Source organism: Bos mutus, chromosome 23 (genome assembly GCF_027580195.1).
Source record: "Bos mutus isolate GX-2022 chromosome 23, NWIPB_WYAK_1.1, whole genome shotgun sequence".
Taxonomy (NCBI): domain Eukaryota; kingdom Metazoa; phylum Chordata; class Mammalia; order Artiodactyla; family Bovidae; genus Bos; species Bos mutus.
The window spans coordinates 38,921,282-38,934,999 of record NC_091639.1 but is presented as its reverse complement, the minus strand read 5'-3'; the positions used below and the strand labels follow the sequence as shown (position 1 = coordinate 38,934,999).

General features: G+C 48.7%; 1 long non-coding RNA gene across 1 annotated transcript in view; it reads right to left on the bottom strand.

The window, feature by feature from the left end:
• The window catches only part of LOC138984987 (uncharacterized), a 60,477-nt gene that overhangs the window by 29,392 nt on the left and 17,367 nt on the right, over window positions 1-13,718 (bottom strand). The window lies entirely within an intron of this gene.

The window sequence follows — 13,718 nt, the reverse complement described above, 5'->3', positions numbered from 1 at the left end:
GTCGGTCTTATGCTATGCTCACCTGCTGACCGAGAGGGTGAGCCTTGATCTCCAAGGCCAAATAAATTGCAGACAGTCCTCACGAAGGCCGGAGATGCCTTTCTTGAGACTGCAGTTTTAGCATCAAATACCCAGCCAAGTATTGTAACCATGTGCCAGTGAGTGAAACGCTGGGGCATTCCCAGGCCCAGGAAAGGGCTGGTCAGAAGGGGCTGGGCTGGAGTCCAGCTAAGCAGGGAGGCCTGGCAGCTGGCACAGGGCAGGGAGGCACAGACGGGGTCAGGCTTGGGGCTGTAGCTAAGGCCGTGACGTTGATATGAGCTGACCTGGTCTGCTGCCCAGGGGTCAGAGCCTTGCTCAGAGGGGCCAGAGTGGGCGGAGGGGAGGAAAACAAGGCTGCTTGCTATCTGACCTATCTCCCACCCCCCAACCCTGCCCCACCCCTGCCAAGGGTGGGCAGCTGCAAGCCTGAGGATGCTGGCCCTAGAGTGAGTGAGGGTGGTCGCAGCCTACAGGTGGGAGCAGCAGGATGCCCACCCAGTGGCCAACCACATCTGTTCGGTCCTTTCATTATGACATTTTTTCCTCTGATCACTAAAGTATCTTCTGTTCACAATAAAAAAAAAGTTGAAGGCTACCAAAAAAAAACCAAACCCAAATAAGCACAAAATAAAAAGCACCCATAATGCTCTCTCTTTTTTTAACTGTATAAAGGACAAAAGGTAAAAAGTAAATGCCCTCATCTCCCTGCTCCTCACTGTCCCCTCCCCAACACACCCAGGGGTCATCACTGATGGCAGGCTGATAATGTTTGTTAAGGCTCCCTCTCTTCTCTGTCTTTTGGAGAGAAGCGGGTAGTGATTTTCCCAAGAAGTGAAACAAAAACTTAGTCACTGTTTTGACTGACAACATAAACACTTGATTCTAATTCCTTTGAAATATGTTGGTGATAAGGACCTCTTTCTGGGAAGTGTCCTGGCTCTGTCCACCCTGAACACCTGCACCCCCTGCTCACCTCTGGCCGCCTCTGCCACCTCCCTGTGAGGAAAACCAGGAAAGAAGGCCTCTGGGGGTGGATTTCAAGGCAAGTAGGAGTCTTGCTGCCTCCAAACATTTCTCTATCAAGTCACTGATGCTCGAAATTCCACCATTAGGACGTTACACCTTTAACAGAAAGCTTCATTTTCCCTGAAAATACAACTCCCTCATGAGAACTGCGAATCCTTTAAGAGTATGGAATACAAAATGAGTTTTAAATTTCTTTCCTGAGGACAGAGTTTTGTTTTTGTTTTTAGTTTTAAAGATATTAACATTTCTTCCCCCCTCCCCTTGATAATAAAAGTAATACATTTGTTGTAGAAAATGTGCAAAAAGCATAAATGAGAAAACAAAACAAAATTTGCTCTGGAATATCACACAGAGATAACAAAGCTAACATTTTTATATAAAAATCTTCTGCTCTTTTAAAATTTTATTTCATTTTTGGCCACACTGCATGGCTTGTGGGGTTTAGTTCCCCAACCAGGGATCGAACCCACTCCCCTTGCAGTGGAAGCACGGAGTCCTAACCACTGGACTGCCAGGGTCTTTTTTCTATGTGATTTATACATGTGTAGATAAACGTAGACAAACACATTCCCACACACACATACAAATAACGCCAGATGGGCACTTTCTTCTAATATTACACCACGTCGTTAAATTTTCTTCGATACTGTAATTTAACATATACAGGCACACTGTCATATAAATACACCCAAATAGGGAACTAGTTCCCCTACTGCTAGACAATAAACTGGGGCTAATTTTTTCTCTATGCTATCCAACACTGCAGTGACCATTCTTGCATAGAAATGCTGCAGGCAGTTTTTAATCATGGGATTAGGGAGCACACAGACATGCCCGTATCTGGGGGCAAGAAGCCATTGAGAAGAGAGTGTCATCCACTGAAAACCTGGAGAAGGCGGAGACCGAGGACACCACAACCTTTCACAGGCTGCACGGCCTGTCCTGAGGCTGGCCCTCCCCGAGGGGCCCACAAGATGTGGGCAGGAAGGTCCTGTTTGCTGGCCGGATTAATAGCCTCAGTGCTATGCTCTCGCCATAAAAATAGCTCGCATTCTGCGATGGACAGTCCGGGCTACTCTCTCTGAGGGCAAGCTGCACCCGCAGCCCCCACAGGCGCTACCTGGCACCTTTGGGGTATAGGAGCCCACACCCCAGCCACAGCAGCCCAGGCCAAGTTTCGGCCTGACACAAAGGCAGCCCTTCACAGGCTGGATGTGCAGGAGGGCCAGATCAGAGGGCCCTCCCAGCATTAAAACTGCCCAGTGGGGACCGTCTCTATTGGCCAGTGGCTCACCAAGCCAGCTTGCTCACCAGGATGCTTGGAAACCAGCCCAGGATTAAGTGGTCAGAAGATGAGGGTTCTGTGGGGAGAAGGGAGTGGGCAGGGACCAGGACACAGAAACGAGGAGGCAGCAGAGGACATGAGGCAGAGAGAGTTCATAGTCGGGTTTGGCACACGCATCCAAGGACTCCAGGACGAGGGCTCAGCTGTCCCCGAGTGCTGCTCTTTGTCTGGTGAGACCCCTCCTGGGCTACCACGCAGCCTGACCATCAGGGCTGGAAGTAACCAGAGTCGGTCTGTGTCCCCTGCAGGCTGCAGGAGTCTTACCCCACACATATGGGTGGTATTCTGCAGCTTACAGGATGCTTCCCTAGGCTTTCTCTTGTCACAACTGTGGGAGGGACAGCAGCTTATTCCCATTTTATAGATGAGGAAACTGATATTCAGAGAGGACCTGAGTCTGCTGGCAGGTTAGGGAGCCCACGCTGTTCTCACCACATCAGGTGGCCTCCTGTTCCCTCCCCAGGGATGGCCTCGGTCACAAGTCCTCTCTCTGAAGGTGAACTAGCCCGAGTTGATTTCGTGTGTTTCAACTTGTCTATCCAGCTCATTGTAATGCATGAGGACTGGGTTTGCAGGTTTTCTTGTCCATAGTGCTCAGTACTTGCGAGGATACAGTAGGTGCTCAATAAGTGCTGACGGTTCCAAATGCAGTTTTTCAAAATGCAGAGGCCCACATCCCACCTCAGAGTATAAAACAGGACTCTGGGCAACTCTAAAAATTCCCCTGGAAGTCTGATCATATTCCAGGTTGAAAATCAGGTAGAGAGGATGTTTAATCAGCCCCCTCAACTCTCAGAAAAACAACCATAAATCCAGGCAATAAGCAAATATGTAAGTGAGCAACCAAACTGAATCTCATAAATGTTATGCACAAAAGGTGAAACATACTTATCTTTCAAAAACCTGCTCTAGCCTCACTCTGCACCTCGAGACCCTTACTTTACACGTTCTTCTAACAAGGTTGGTCACTTGGTTTCTCAGCCCACGGTTTATTGGAAGCATGCACAGAAATAGCTGTGGGAAACAAAGCTGTGGCAAACATCAGTAATTCTAATAGTGGTCATGAGTGATCAAGAAAAGGTCAACTTACATACATCAGGAAGATGTACAATCCATTTTAGAAAGATCTTCTAAAGAGAATCAGTTTTGATGTTTAAAGGGTTGGGTTTCAGTTACCCTGAAAACTGACCATGTGCCAGAAAGGAGCCTAAGCCTCCCCTCTCCTATTGCCAATCCTGCCTGTAGTGACTGTCTCATCACACTGCACTGACAGGGACCAGCTCTCCAAGTTGTATGTTGTTTAGTAGTCAACAGCGTGAACTCTGGAGACAGGCTCACTGGGTTCAAATTCTGACTCTGCAACTTATGATCTGTGTGGCCTTAGGCAAGTTACCTAATCTCTCCCTGCTTGTTTCCTCATCCGTCAAATGAGGATAATTATAGCACCCACCTCTAGATCAGGTACATAGAGAACTCCTCTACAATGGGAGCAGTAACAGCAGCAATTGAATCTCTTTTTTAAAAATCAATTCATTTCTTATTTATTTGGCCGCGTCGGATCTCAGCTGCAGCACGCGGGATCTTTGTTGCGTCATGCGGATTTTTCGTTGTGGCACGTGGGCTCTCTAGTCGCAGCTCGTGGGCTTAGGTGCTCTGTGGCATGTGGAATCTTAGTTCCCCGACCAGGGATCAAACTTGAGCCCCCTGCTTTGCAAGGCAGATCCTTAAGCACTGGACAACCAGGGAAGTCCTGCTGGGATTGCATATTATTCAACTCTGTGTCCCCACCTCTCCCTTAGCCCCTTACTCTTCAAAGTGGGATCCGACAGCAACTGGGAGCTGGATAGGAATGTAGACTATCACATGCAGACCTATTCAGAGTCAGCAACTTAAGATTTCGTGTGCACGTCAGAGTATGAGAAGCCCTGGATGAATACTGTCAGATGAGTGAAACTAGGCATTAGTATATACTGAAATCCCAGGAGCGTCAGAAAGACAGAAACAGGGAGCGGAGGCGGGGGTGTGGGGGTGGGGGACTAGCTCCTGAGGAAACCGAGGAACTAGACTCAAAGGAGAAAGCGTGGGCAGCCACTCTCCCAGGTGGATGACCCTGGGTCTCAGTACCCTCATGCGGGAGATGGAGGACCGCCCGCCTCACAGGGCTCTGACCAGGATGAGAGACGGATACAGAGGTGAAGCGCCTGCGCACAGCGGGTTGTCATTACTGCAGGCTCACGGCTCCTCACCCGAAGCCCTGGGGCCAGACGCCTGTGGGTTTTCGGAGCTTTCCGGATTTCAGAAAGTTCACATGACGCGGGTGCTGACGCTACAGAGCACCCAGCAGGGTCTGGACGGCACCCTCAATTAAACACAGCAAAGCTTTTGCGACAAGATCTATGAACGGTAAGAGACATAATAAAGACTTTAAATAGCCTCACACCAGGGCAGACCAGCTTCGTAGCCAAATCAGTTTATATCAAACCTATTTATTTTTTAAGGTCTGATTTTCAGAGCTTTTGTATTCCAGAATTGTAGACAAGGGAGTGTGAGCCGGAATGACCAGGAGGCGGGCAGCCCTGGGCCAGGCTCGGAGGGGCATGTAGGAGAAGGGCTGAGTGGCTGGTTAACGCCGTGGTGAGCCCACAGGCAGCAGGAGAGGGCAAAAAGCAAGACTTCAAAAGTCTTGAAGACAAGAGGGACTCTGACACATGGATGGTACGAAGTTGCCAAGGTTAGGGCCTGAGCAGGAGTGTGACTTAATCAAAGACAGAGCAACAAGTTGGTCAGGCTTACAAGCAGATAGGAACAGGGCATCTTGGCTCCGGGGAACCTCCCAGCACAGAAGGAAGAGTGGGCTCACCCCTACTCCCCATCCACCACGCTCTCCCAACCACCCAAAAACACAGAGGAGAGGTTTTCATAATTCCATCACACTGTCAGGGCAGCCTGTAGGGTCTTATCCATTACACAGGCACAAGTAAAATGATCACCATATGAACAAAAAGTAAAGATAATAAGAGCTCCAGTGTCTCGTTGGCCACGAACCTATTGTCTCCCAGCTCTTACAGTAGCTCTCTAAGGTATTAGTTATTGTTCCATTTTACAGAGAAGAACACTGAGGCCCAGGTAGCCCTAGAAAGTCCAGGGTCACATGGTTGGTTCATCTAACACCAGTGCCTGAGTGCCTTCTACTACACCACATGCTCACAGGATGACTGAGCCAAGGCAAGAAAGGGACCAGCTGGGAGGCTGAAATCTGGGAGAGAGGGCAGTTCCTACAGTCTCAGAGGTCTTTGATGTAGACTTGGGCTCTGCCCTCCACCTTTCTGAATCCTTATTTATGCCTTGGATGTATCTCTTGTAAACCCCAGAGAGTCAGGCTCTGTCCTCTAACAGGAACATTTCATCCATTTGTGTTTAATGTAATTGTAAATGTGTGTTCGAATGTGTGTGCTCAGTCATTCAGTCCTATCGGACTCTTTTCAACCCTATGGACCGTAGCCCACCAGTCCATAGGACAGTCCCCTGTCCATGGGATTCTCCAGGCAAGAATACTGGAGAGGGTTGCCATTTCCTCCTCCAGGGGATCTTTCCAACCCAGGGATCAAACACACATGTCCTGTGTCTCCAGCATTGCCAGGTGGATTCTTTACCACTGTGCCACCTGGCAAGACCCAGTTGTGAATATATTTAGGATTAAATATATTTTCTATTGGTTCCATCAGTCCTGTATTCTTTTTTCCCTCTTATATATATTGCCACTGAATGCTTCCTTCTATTATTTTGGAAGTTATTCCACTTTCTCAGTTTGGCCCTCCTTTCAATATTTCAAGGGTTACGTGATATATGCATATTTTGTACCGTTAGTCCAATAGCTTGAGATGATCTTATAAAAACAAGACAGGACTTAGACAGGCCTGGGTTAGAAGCCTGGCTTTAGAACTTTTTAACTGTGTGCTCCTTTCCAGCTGCTTTTCTGTAAATCTCAGTTTGTGAAATACGGGTTGATGGAACTCATCGTTCAGCTTATTGTGTCACCTCAGTGAGCTGAGGGGTGCCAAGTGCCCTTCCCAGGGCTTGGCACAGAGAAAGGGCTCGGTGTTCTGCTCTCCACTCTGGACTTTGCCTCTCCACATCCCGGAAGGACTGGCCCTGGATGGAGGCTGCTCAAGAGCCTGGTTGCACAGCTGGGCTTGACCGTAGAAAGCCTTCCCGGAAGGAATCCCTCTGGAATAAGATGTTCCCAGGGTGCAGCCAGTCTGCAGCCTCATCAATGGACAGCACAACCTCAGTCTGGGAAGTGGGAGGCTGTTGGGAAATTCTGCTGAAACAGGGAGGGGGACGGGTTGCACTGATCAGTGTCCCAGGGGAGCCCACGGAATGGAGGGGGGCTCCCCAACACTGTGTGTGTCTCTAATCCGGCCAGGGAAGTGGGGGGGCTGACCCTCAAGCAGCAGCTTCCCCTCCTGGGAGGCAGGTGTGTCCTCTCGGAAAGCAAAGCCATGACTCACCAGACTGCCACGGCTTGTTATAAATATCCCCCGAGACACCTAACTCCCTCGGCCCTATTCTATATTAGCACAAGTGTCGCTCCATAATTCCATAATTAATTAGGTTTCCTAGGCATCTTGAGACTGGGAGAGGGTGTCTCAATCTGTGGACACAAATATTAAGAACTACAATGGCGGGTCCCCTGCCCACACTGTGAATCGAAAAATAAGTCCTCTTTTTCTATCGTATCTATTTCCTTATTGACCAGTTAGCACTGGGTGAATTTTGAGAAGTGAGGGTGACCAAATGTCGCCTGCACAAATAATTCTTTTTTGTTGTTTTTTTTGGCAGTACCGCATGGCTTGTGGAATCTTAGTTCCCCAACCAGGCGTTGAACCCAGGCCTTAGGCAGTGGGAGCAGAGAGTCCTAAGCACTAGAACACCAGGGAATTCCCTGAAATAATTCTAAAATGTTCTAGGTGGATCCAGTAACCCAAACCAACCTCCCTCTCATTTACTTAATCCATTTGGGGAAACTGAGGCCCAGAGAGGAAAATGAGCACCCAGATCTGGAAATAAGAGGAGGGGGAGCTGAGTGGGAACTCAGGGCTCCTCTCTTGATTCAACCTGCACAAGAACCCAGAAAACTGAGGGGCGAGAGTATGGGGTCCCTCTACCTGGTCCCTCTCTCTCTCTGCTTCCTTGAATTACACTTGGAGATGGACACATAGTCTTGATGACATGATTAGAAATTGGATTTTAGTGGCTTCCCTGGTGGTCCAGTGGTTAAGAATCTGCCTTGCAATGCAAGGGACACCGGTTCAATCCCTGGTCTGGGAAGATCCCACATGCTGTCGAGCAATGAAGCTCGTGGGCCACAACTACTAAGCCTGAGCTCTAGAAACCACCACAGTGAGAAGCCCTAAGACCACAGTAAAGAGCAGCCCCTGCTGTCTGCAACTAGAGAAAGCCCAAGTGCAGCAACAAAGACCCACCGCAGTCAAAAAATAAATAAAGCAAATAAATCTTTAAAAAAATTGGATTTTACCTTTAGACACTCTAGGTAAAATCCAATATAATAACAAAGACACTATTTACTAAATACCTACTATGTGCTAGACACCAGTCTTCATACATTATCATTTTATTTATTTAAATCTGAGCTGTCCAGCATTGAAGTCACTAGCCATACATGGCTATTGAGCACTTGAAAAGTGGCTGGTGCAATTAAGGAACTAAACGTTTAATTTAACTCAGTTTTAATTCAGTTATCAGAAAACTTTCAAGTATGTTTGGAGCAACTTTGGTATATGAATGTACTGTTTCAACTATATGTTTTGTGGAAATCTTACTACACAGCAAGCAAAAAAAATTGTCTCTAAATTGAAATGTGCTGTAAGATCCACACTGATTTCAAAGATTTAGTATTTTTAAAATGTCAACTATCTCATTCATAATGTCTTTTATATCGATTAATGCTATGACAATATTTTGGATATGCTGGCTTAAAACACATTATTAAAATTAACTTTACCTGTCTTTTTAATTTTTCATTTGAATTTTTATTGATTGATTTTTGGTCTTGACGTGAGGCTTGTGGGATCTTAGTTCTCCAGCCAGTGACTGAATCCACAGATCCCCTGCAGTGGAGGCGAGGCGCCCTAACCACTGTACCACCAGAGAATTCCCTTACCTGTTTTTCTTTTTTTTTTAATGTAGCTAGAAGAAAGTGTAAAATTACATTTGATTGAGAAAACTAGTACAATCTGAATAAAGTTGATGTGCCATTGTTAATTTCTTAGTTTTGGCAAATGTACCATGGTTATGCAAGATGTTGACCTTAGGAGAAGCTGGGTGAAGAGTTTACTGGAACTCCCTGTATAATTTTTGCAACTTTTCTATAAATCTAAAAATGCTTCCAAAATGAAAGTGTAAAATACCCTCTCCCATTACATGTGTGTTGACGTTATATTTCTATTGGATAAATAAATAGAATTATATTTCTATCACAGAGCTTAAAACATTTCTCAGGGCTTCTCTGGTGACTCAGTGGTAAAGAATCCACCTGCAAATGTGGAAGACATGGGTTCAACCCCTGATCTGGGAAGATCCCACATGCTGTGGAGCAACTGAGCCCATGCACCACAGCTATTGAGCCTGTGCTCTGGAGCCCGGGAGCTGCGACTACTGAGCGCCCGAGCCCTAGAGCCTGAGCTCCGCAACGAGAGAAGCAACCACAGTGAGAAGCCCACGTACGGCAACTAGAGAAAAGCCTGAGCTGCAAAGAAAACCCAGCACAGCCAAAAATAAATAAATAAATAAAATTTAAGACAAACAAACAGTTCTCTAAAAGATACCATCTTGCGGCTGAAAAACACCAGTGCTCAGAGGGGTTAGTCAGCAGGATCTGGGACTGTGTCTGTTGGGTTTGAAGCCCTTGAACTTTCTACTGTACTCCTTGGCTTCCACTCCTACAACTGGCACCCACTAGGGCTTTCTGAGGATTCCTCTGAGGGTACTCGTGCGGGCATGTGGACCCATGGGTAAGCTACTCTCTGCGGTGGGCAGGGGCTGGTGGGTGAGAGACGGCAGAGGGAGAGCAGAAGCAGGAGAATTTGGGGGTTACTGGGGAGAAGGGGTTGTCCAGGTGGGAGCCAAGGTCTGGGGCCCTAGGACAAAGGGGAGGAGTGACAACTGAGGTGATAGACCTTCTGTTTCATTGACTGGCGGTTTTTTTTTTATCTCTGCCTCGTTTTGGAAAGGACATCAGGAGTATCTACCTCTGTCTCAAGGAAAGAACCGGCAAGGTTGCTCAAGACTTGGCTGAGCAGACCCCAAAGGGGCAAATAATGGCCCACAGGAGCAGAGCCAGGTCTGGGTGTGTCCTGGACAAGGCAGTGGGGATGCTGTTTCCATCTTGTCTCCTTGCACCTCCCTCCTTTCTCATATGGTCCTGATGTAGACCCTGCCTCCGACCTGCAACCCCAGGGCTCAGCCACCCAGAGCTTAGGCAGTCCCCATTCCTATCCATTTCTGCTTTGCAATGGGGTCTGAAGCTGCCCTGGCAAGCTCCCCGGGGAACCCAGCCCCAAGCGCCCAAGGGCAAGAGCACCCGGCCTAGATTAGAGCCCCCGCCTCTCCCCCAGGCCTGCCCCGCAGTCTGGGAGGTCCCAGGGGCCCCCCTGGCTCTACCACCAGGAAGGGAGCTGCTCTGCCGGGCGGGGGCGGAGCGGGGCGCGGGCCACCCCAGCCCGCAGTGTACTGCACTGTCTGCGGCCAGCCGCCCACCACCTTCCCACGTCCAGATGCGCTCCGGGCGGCCCTGTCCTGACGTGCCCCTTCCCCTCTGCTGCCCTGACGCGTACTCCGCCGCGCGGCGGCCAGATGTGCGGGCTTTGGTGCTGGCGGCTCCTAATGAGGTCCAGATGTTTGGCCTGGCCTGGGCCGGCGGCGGCGGCGGCTACCAAAGGCGAGGGAGGCCCTGGGAGGGAGGAGCCGGGCTGCAGCTGGACGCGCGGTGCTGGAGGAGGAATGCGCCGGGAAGAATCCCCGCTGGAATGCGAGCTCGGGTGGCTCTGCCTAAATAAGGACCTGGCCTCGCCGCCAGCCGCCAGCCAAGCTGGACGCTCAGCTCCTCCAGGTGGGGCAGCGCCCTGCACGGGCCTTCAGCCATCACTCCGTCTTCTTAACAATCTTTTTTTTTTTTTCCTTTTGTAACTCATTACAAAAACTATACACAGCAAAGAAAGGCAGTTTAGAAAACCCAAATCAATGAACAGATGAAGATTGAAATCAGCGATAATCTCGCCAACCCAACCACCCTTGCCTTTCTGGGATGTGTCCTGCTAGACTTTTTCCAAATGCAGACAGACCATCGGTTGGTTTGTGAGTTTGAATTGTCCTGCAGAAACTCTCAGAACCTGCATTTTTCAGCCAGCTCTTCCCATTTGAGTCTCATGTAACCAGTGTTCCCCAAACTGGCCCCACAGGGCACCAGGGCCATTTTGCTTTTCAGAGGTGTGTCTTTCCCTGACTGTTTGGGACGCACTGGCTCACACCAGCTTAAATGGGCTTCTTTCCTGGAGGACTTCTCAGAGTCTTTAATTTACTAATGTGTATTCTGAATCATCAGGAGGAGACTGGCGATTCCTAGACATATTTCACTGTGAAGTCCCTTGAGGGATCCTCCTGGGGCTTGGGTCTGTGGAGCCTCAGGTAGGAAGTGCTGTTCTGTGACATTTGGAGCCAGCTTTGCGTGGATTCCATCATTTATCCCAGCATCACTGTGGTTGCTGTCAACTTAACTGCTATTACAAATAACTCCGTGATGACCATCTTCGTACTTTTCCACTTTGTTGTACAGAAACATTCCAAGAAGCAGGACTATTGGCCATGGGAAAGACCATTTCTAACTCTCAGGTTCTGGGGCACTGGTGGCTCTTGCCCCAGCCCCTCATCCAGCCCTTGTATGGTGGGGAAGGGTTTTACCCCACTCCCACAACAGCGGGCATCTGAGAGGATGAGGGTGGGATCTGCAAATCTTTATTTATATTTGTTTAAAATATTTATTTATTTGGCTGCCCTGGATCTTAATTGTGACATGCAGGATCTAGTTTCCTCACCAGGGATTGAACCCAGGCCCCCTGCATTGGCAGCACAGAGTCTTAGCCACCAGACCACCAGGGAAGTCCCTGCAAATCTTTAGCTTAAGCAGTTCTTAAGCACCTGTAGGCATTGAGCCTTGGGGGCTATAGTGAAAAATAACTTTTCTTGGGCTATTATCAACATCTGTTGACAAGCAACTATTTTCCAAAGAACTATTACAACCAGAGAGTAAAACCACATTGAGGGGTGCAGAGAACCTGTTAGTGAGTCACCCATGAGACCATACAGCCCCATAGCACCCCTGGGTGCCTAGCAGGTAGAATGACAACCCCTAACATGCTGCTACTGAAGGTGCTGAGTGCGGGTTGCCTGTGAGATTGGGAACACAGTACACAATTGTGAGCATAGTTCAGACCTGTGTGAGCCTTGCCATTGACGTCTTCCTCATACTATTCCCTTTGATCCCCACAACATCCTGTAAAGTAGGGAGTAGTAGGCCTAGTGAGTCATTCTACAAGTGAGGAAACTGAGACTCAGGGCAGAGCACTGTTCCAAGCTCGGACAACTAAGTGGTGGGGAAAATGGGACTTCCCTGGTGGTTCAGTGGTTACAACTCTGAGCGTCCACTGTAGAGGGCACAGGTTCAGTCCCTAGCCAGGGAGCTAAGATCCCCCATGCCATGTGGCATGGCAAAAAAAAAAGGGGGGATATTGGAAAGGAACTAAAACGCCAGCAACACCACTCTACACCTCTGAGAAACACATCACCTTAGTGGCTGCACGTTGCTGTCAGCAAAGAAAGCCTTCCTTCCTTTCGATTGGTCTTTATCAACATGGGACCTAGGAGGGTAGGGTAGGGGAAAGCCCAAAAGGTTTAGAGCCTGAGGCCTGTATTGTGAGGTCACTCCTGGGTGTTGTGTGTGTGTGTGTGTGTGTGTGTGTGTGTGTGTGTGTGTTTCCTTTAGTGGTGGAGAGGGGAGGAATGGGAACTGGTCAGAGAGATACAGTGTAGCTCCCACAGGCTTACAGACAGGAGAAGTTCTTACTGGTCTTTGCATCCTCAGCCCTGGACAGAAAGTAAATGTTCCATGTAGGCTCCTAAACTCAAGTCATAACCCCCAACCCCAGGGAGAAGCTCTCCTGGGCTCAGACACACACAATATACACAGGGGGCGGGAGCGATCCTGGGTGTATTTTCTTCTTGGCTCCCTCACACTCATCCCTAACTCCAACCTTAAATTCTCCTCCTTCCCCCTCCTTCTCCACACCTCAGCCTCTCTGTGTATGTTTGCCGCCTCTCACCACCTCACCTGATTGGCACTGAGTGTCTGTCATCAGAGACACAGTTTGTTAGACAGCCAGGTCCAAGCAGAGGAGCTCTAACTAAGCACCACTTTGACCCTCAAGGGCACCCTCTAACTGAGCTCTGAGGCTTATTTATGTAGATTTCTTTTGAAAATCTAAGCAAAGACAGAGATCTCAGAAAAATGCCCAAGACACATGCTTCTGCAGCGTCAGAAGCTCATGTGTGGACCCCCCAACAGCCCTAACCAAGAAAGTCTGCTCCTGATGGATCTGGCTTGGTGCACACTTCCAGGGGGTTGGGGGAGGCTGCTTTCTGTAGCCTTCTATCAGCCCTGGATCTGGGCGGGTGCTTGCCTCCCACAGAGCTGATGGCTCCTCGGGAACTAACAGGTTCTCTATGCTTTTTTTCTGTTCAAAAACCCCAAATCTCTGAAAACGTTTTATCTTAAGGCATTTGACTGCAAAGCCTGACCCGATGTGAACTTCTTTGGCTGCAAAACCAACCTTAACTGAGGGGGGGAGGGGCTATTTACAGCCTTTATTTACACTACTTAGTGTGTGAATATTCATAGACTTTGCTCAGAAATGTTTGTATGTTTACCCAGTGCTGCCCTAGACCCTGCTGGGGGCATTTTATAATATATACAGTGTAAGTGATCTCATCAAGCCACCTTTCTAAACTATGAAAAATCCTGCATTTCCGAAACCTATTAGGCCCCAGTGGTCTTAGGCAAAGGATTGTGGTCCGTATTCATAAAACTTTCCTTAAAAAGTTCATGGACTTATGAGTGAAAGGAGCCAGACGTGGACCATATGTACTAAATGATCCCATGTGTATGAAGTTCAGGAACAGACTAGGACTTCCCTGGTGGTGCAGTAGATAAGAATCTGCCTGCCAACAGGGG